The following is a 6000-nucleotide window of genomic DNA, read 5'->3' on the forward strand; positions in this document are numbered from 1 at the left end:
AAGATTGGAGTTTAGACTTTATCGCTAAGTAGTGGGTTAAATTTAGAATTGAATAAATGTTGTTATTTGCCAGAAATGGCAATAAATATTATTTCCTTTCATGCATTGTATAAACAAGGTTTCACCTTTTCATTTGATAATGAAGTTGGTTCGATTAATGCTTTCTTTAATAATGTTCTTTATTTTAAAGCATTACCTTGTGATGGTGTGTATGAAGTTGTATCTGTTGTAGATAACTTAGGAAATAATGTTTTGTGTATTGATTCTCTTAATAATAATAACTTGGATAAAGCATCATTATGGCATTGTTGTCTTGGACATATAAGCAAGAAACGCATAGGCCAACTCCAAAAGGATGGAGTCTTGGAGTCGTTTGACCTAAAGTCAAATGATAGTTGTGAATCATGCTTACTTGGAAAAATGACGAAGTCACCCTTCACAGGCTCGTGTGAGAGGGGTGAAGGTTTTGTTGGACCCTTTACACACAGATGTGTGTGGACCATTCAAACATGCCACAAGGGATGCTAATCGTTATTATTTGACTTTTACTGATGATTACAGTAGATATGGATATGTCTACTTAATCAAGCATAAGTCAGAGACTTTTGAAAGGTTTAAGGAATTTAAACAGGAAGTCGAGAATCAATTGGGCAGGAACATTAATATGCTTCGATCCGATCGAGGTGGTGAGTATCTTAGTTCAGAGTTCCTCGACTATCTAAGGGAATGTGGGATTGTCTCACAATTGACACCTCCCAGGACACCGCAGTTGAATGGTGTGGCTGAGAGGCATAATCGAACCTTGTTAGACATGGTTCGTTCCCTGATGAGTCGAGCTTCGCTACCAATCTCATTCTGGGGGTATGCCTTAGAGACTGCCTCCCATATCCTTAATCTAGTCCGTACAAAGAAAGTTGCCAAAACTCCTCACGAGATGTGGACTGGTAAAGTACCCAAACTAGACCGCATCAAGATTTGGGGTTGCAAGGCTTTCTTAAGACGCGAGACTAATGATAAGCTTGAACCTCGAAGCGAGAGGTGTATTTTCATTGGCTACCCACAACAATCCTTTGGTTACCTCTTCTACAGACCTAGTGATAATGTGGTCTTTGTAGCAAGAAGAGGAGTCTTTCGAGAAAGAGAGTTTATAAGCCAAGGAGATAGTGAGAGGCAAGTTGATCTTGAAGAAATTCAAGAGTCAAGTGGTGAAGGAACTTCAAACTCTAGCCCTCAACTTGAGGAGGAAACTCCTGTTGAGCCAATTGACGAATCTGTACCTCTGAGGCGTTCCACGAGAGTTAGGAGTGCACCTGAGCATTACTATAGATTCCATATTACTGCAGAAGGTGAGACCCTCATTAGTGATGGGACACTAGTAAGTCAATATGACCCTAACAGCTACGAGGAATCCATGGCAGGCCCCGAGTCTGCTAAATGGAAAGAGGCTATGGATAACGAGATACAATCCATGTATGACAATCAAGTTTGGAACTTGGTTGAGAATGTACCAGGTCGTAAGACAGTAGGGTGCAAGTGGATCTTCAAGAAGAAGACCGGCATGGATGGTAATGTACACACTTATAAGGCTCGACTGGTCGCAAAGGGCTTCTCTCAAATTCCTGGAGTGGATTATGATGAGACCTTTTCTCCAGTAGCCAAGATTAAGTCTATTAGGGTTATGTTAGCCATAACCGCATTTCATGACTATGAAATTTGGCAAATGGATGTCAAAACCACTTTCCTTAATGGAAAGTTGGCTGAAGATGTTTACATGAGTCAGCCAAAAGGTTTTGTTAGCAGCGAGTACCCTAATAGAGTGTGTAAGCTTGAGAAATCAATCTATGGATTAAAGCAAGCACCTCGCAGATGGAATCTTTGCTTTGATGAAAAGGTTAAGGAATTTGGCTTTTCTAGGAGTGAAGATGAATCTTGTGTGTATGTCAAGGCTAGTGGGAGTATAGTTAGCTTTTTGGTATTGTATGTGGATGACATACTACTCATAGGAAACGACATTCCAACCCTGCAGGAAGTAAAGTCCTGGCTTGGGAAGTGTTTCGCTATGAAGGACCTTGGTGAAGCTGCCTATATTTTAGGGATAAGGATCTTGAGAGATCGAAGTAAAAGACTAATTGGACTTAGTCAGAGTACCTACTTGGATAAGGTGCTGAAGAGATTCAGCATGCAGGACTGCAAGAAAGGAGAGTTACCCATCCAAAGTAACGCCAAATTGAGTAAGACACAAAGCCCTAGCACTGAGGCTGAGATAGTAGAAATGACTCGAATACCTTATGCTTCGGCTGTAGGATCGATCATGTATGCTATGACGTGTACTCGACCTGATCTAGCCTTTGCCCTGAGCATGGTTAGCAGGTTTCAGGGGAACCCTGGCAAGGCACATTGGACTGCGATAAAGAATATTCTCAAGTACCTACGAAGGACTAAAGACTGGGTCCTTACCCTCGGTGGGAGTGATGACTTGAGAGTTGTAGGGTATAGTGATGCTAGCTTCCAGACTGATAGGGATAATTTCCGCTCTCAGTCGGGCTGGGTCTTTACCCTAAACGGAGGAGCAATTTCTTGGAAGAGTTCCAAGCAAGAGACAGTGGCTGATTCAACTTGCGAATCATATTATATTGTAGCGAGCGAGGCGGCAAAGGAGGCTATATGGCTAAAGAACTTCATCAGAGACCTTGGAGTTATACCAACTATTAAAGAGCCAATGGAAATTTTCTGTGATAGTGAAAGCGCTGTTGCCTTAGCCAAGGAACCAAGGGATCACGGGAGATCCAGACGCATCGATAGAAAATACCATTTTATTAGACATCGAATAGAAGAAGGACTCCTCGTGGCAAAGAGGGTATCATCGGATGAGAACCCAGCAGATCCCCTCACGGAGGGACTGACTCGGGTTAAGCATCTCCAGCATGCTCGGAGCATAGGGCTGAAGGATGATATTAGATTTAGTAGTTAGATAACCTCGAAATTTGTAAAGTGTAATTGACATTATATGATGAATAAAAGGTGTTTTATTTATGAGTAAAGTGTTGCTATCTCTTGTCAATTGTTTACTATATTTCTTTTGCATGTTTTGACTTACAGAATAATTTTGTTTGGTATAACATATTATTCAAACCTCCACAGTCGGTCATATGTCGGAAGTAGGTATGAATCAAGACTGTCATGATTGGTTGCAGAGGTCTAAGGTGTTAGACAAGGCTACAACAATCATGAGTGCTCATAAATTCTGAGCATTGGACTCAACCCACGCTCACTGGAACCATTTCATGGAATTCTATCTCGAGTGATCGTGAGACGGTAATATCATATAAGTCTTCAAACCTAGAGATATGATTTGTTACTTACAAGTTGGTTATGCATTGATTGTACGAAAACGCATTGGTAACTCGATGTTATAAATCGTGCTCTTGTGTTTAATTCAATGAGTGGTATAACAAACATATGAGTCGAAGTTTATCTGTTCCTTATTGGATTAGAAGCTGATATCTGGGCCCCTTGATGATTTTGTTTTGACCTATGTACCGGGCCCAGTCAGGACTAAGTTGATGTGTTCAATTAAGTTCTTTGTCAAACAAATCGGAAATCGGGAAACAAACTGTTGGACAATAAGTAAGACATTTTTCCATGTATTTGTCCGACTGATATCTAGAACAGAGGATTATATGATCACTTATCTTAAATGGCGTACCATCATCTTCTCAGTTCCGAGAAACCTTGAAAAGGGCTACGATTGCCGATCGGTTCCTGAAGTCATACTTGCAGTAATAGTTATTAGACTTATCCAAGTGGGAGACTGTTGGATAAGGTGTCTAAGTCCATAACTATTTCTGGTATGTACTTGACCCGACCCAGCATGGTCCATTTGGGTTGTATGGCACCATGCAATTGGATAGACTAAATGAGAGAAATAACACTTGGAGATTATTAATATATTATAAGTTCTAATATATTAATAATATTATTTGATTAGTTTGATCAAGAATTAATTTAGAATTAATTAAGTGATCAAAAGAGAACTAATTAAATATATGGGTTGATTATGTAAATCATCCATATCTTTTATGGTGGGCTAAGAGGCTCCATGGATTATCAAGTTGGGTTCCACCCATAGGATGCTCCATGGGAGTTACAAACCCATGGGTCATGGAAATGAAGAGTCATGACACATTAGGGTTTACATGGTGTAACCTTAGATGTGTCAACACTATATAAGAATCATATTCTCCACCAAAATTGGCTACACATGTGAAACAAGAGGGCTAGGTCGATTTCAAGTAGTGTGCATTCTCTCAAAAGTCTTTCCAAGAGCATTTGGTGTTGTGTGAAGCATTTGAGGCATCACACTTGGGGTTCTAGGCTCATAAGGTTTCAAGGAACATAAGCAACAACAAGGTAATTTATTCTATCTATCATTCAAGTTAAAATTGTTCCCCATGTATGCTAGATAGGAATATAGCCTTGGAATTCAACTTTGCATGATAATTAGACAAACATAGATCCAAGGTTATTAGGGTTGCATGTACACTTAGGAAGTGTTAGAATGCTCAAAACCCAACAAACAGATCATTACCCTAACCAGGATACTGACCTAACCGGTCACTAGCATAGCATCACACTACATATCGGGAGATCAACCTTAACCAGGTCTCTAGCATATACCATCCTAGCCATCAGGATGAAGACATATCAAGCAATAACATAACAACCATATCCAAATCTCAATCCAATAAAGGGCCGGCCTTGGTGCCTTAGACCCTGTCGATATAGTGAGGATAACTCACCTCGCGAATGCCGATACTCTGAATGGAAGAAGCAGACTCTCGAACCACCAACTCACCGCAAATCCCGAGCTAACCAACATAACAAGCATATGCATTAGGTTAAACATACTTCCACTTATTGGGCCAAGACCAAAGTCCAAGTCTCACACAAAGTCCAACATTGGCCCAATTTACCAAATTGGGCCCACCTCACCAAATGGGCCCAGATCCAATGTCCATAACATTAATTGGGCCCAAAATACTCTATTTATAATTTCCAGACTTGGCCCGAACACCAACAACCCACAAATGGCCCAAACTCAAAAGGCCCAAAAATTAAAGTCCACAGGAGGAGTACGCTGGGCGTACCCTCCTTGGTACGCTGGGCGTACTGCAATGATCACCAAAAGAAAACGGGGCACTAGCCCGCTACGCGGGGCGTAACTGCGAGGTTCCTTAAGTCTTTCTAACCTCTTAATGGCTTAAGCTCTTAAGCCCAAACTTCAGATCCATAGGTCAAATATGACTAGAATTCATAAAGTCTCAGACTTTATCACTTGGGATGTCCTTAAGCTCTTAATCCAAGGTATTAATCCATTAAGACCTATATATCTCATACATGGAACGACTACAACCCTTGGGACATCATTTTTCTCACTCAAGACCTCTCCAAAGGTCTTAAAGGACAGATAATCTTGACCAAATCGAAATATGCAACAAGGTGAGGACTTTTGGGACAAGAATGGTGACAAAGCTTCAAAATACATAGATCCATGCAATATGAAGGTCAAGCAAGAAGCTTTATACCTCAAACAAGCTCCAAAGGGTGGTTTTTCTTCAAATCTACAAGCCCCAGACGTTCTTCTTCTTCCTTGACAACTTATCTTTTCTCCTTCAAGCCTTTCCTTTGCCAAGAAGAGTTTTCCAAGGTCAAACACACCCAATAATGGAGGAATACGGGTCTTCTAGGGTTTTCTGAGGTTAAGGATGAGTATAAGGAGGCTAAGGGGTGAACCAACATGTTCCTTATATAGTGGCTGACCCTAAATTAGTGTTTGGAGTTTATGAGAGTACGTTGGGTGTACCTGTAGTACGCTGGGCGTACTCACCCGGCCAACCCGCATCATTCCCCCAATTACGCTGGGCGTACGTCCAACTTACGCTGGGCGTACCCAGCCAAACTTCAAGATTAAAAACATGCATGCATGCCATGCATGCATGG

Source organism: Lactuca saligna, chromosome 7 (assembly GCF_052625555.1).
Source record: "Lactuca saligna cultivar CGN05327 chromosome 7, ASM5262555v1, whole genome shotgun sequence".
Taxonomy (NCBI): Eukaryota; Viridiplantae; Streptophyta; class Magnoliopsida; order Asterales; family Asteraceae; genus Lactuca; species Lactuca saligna.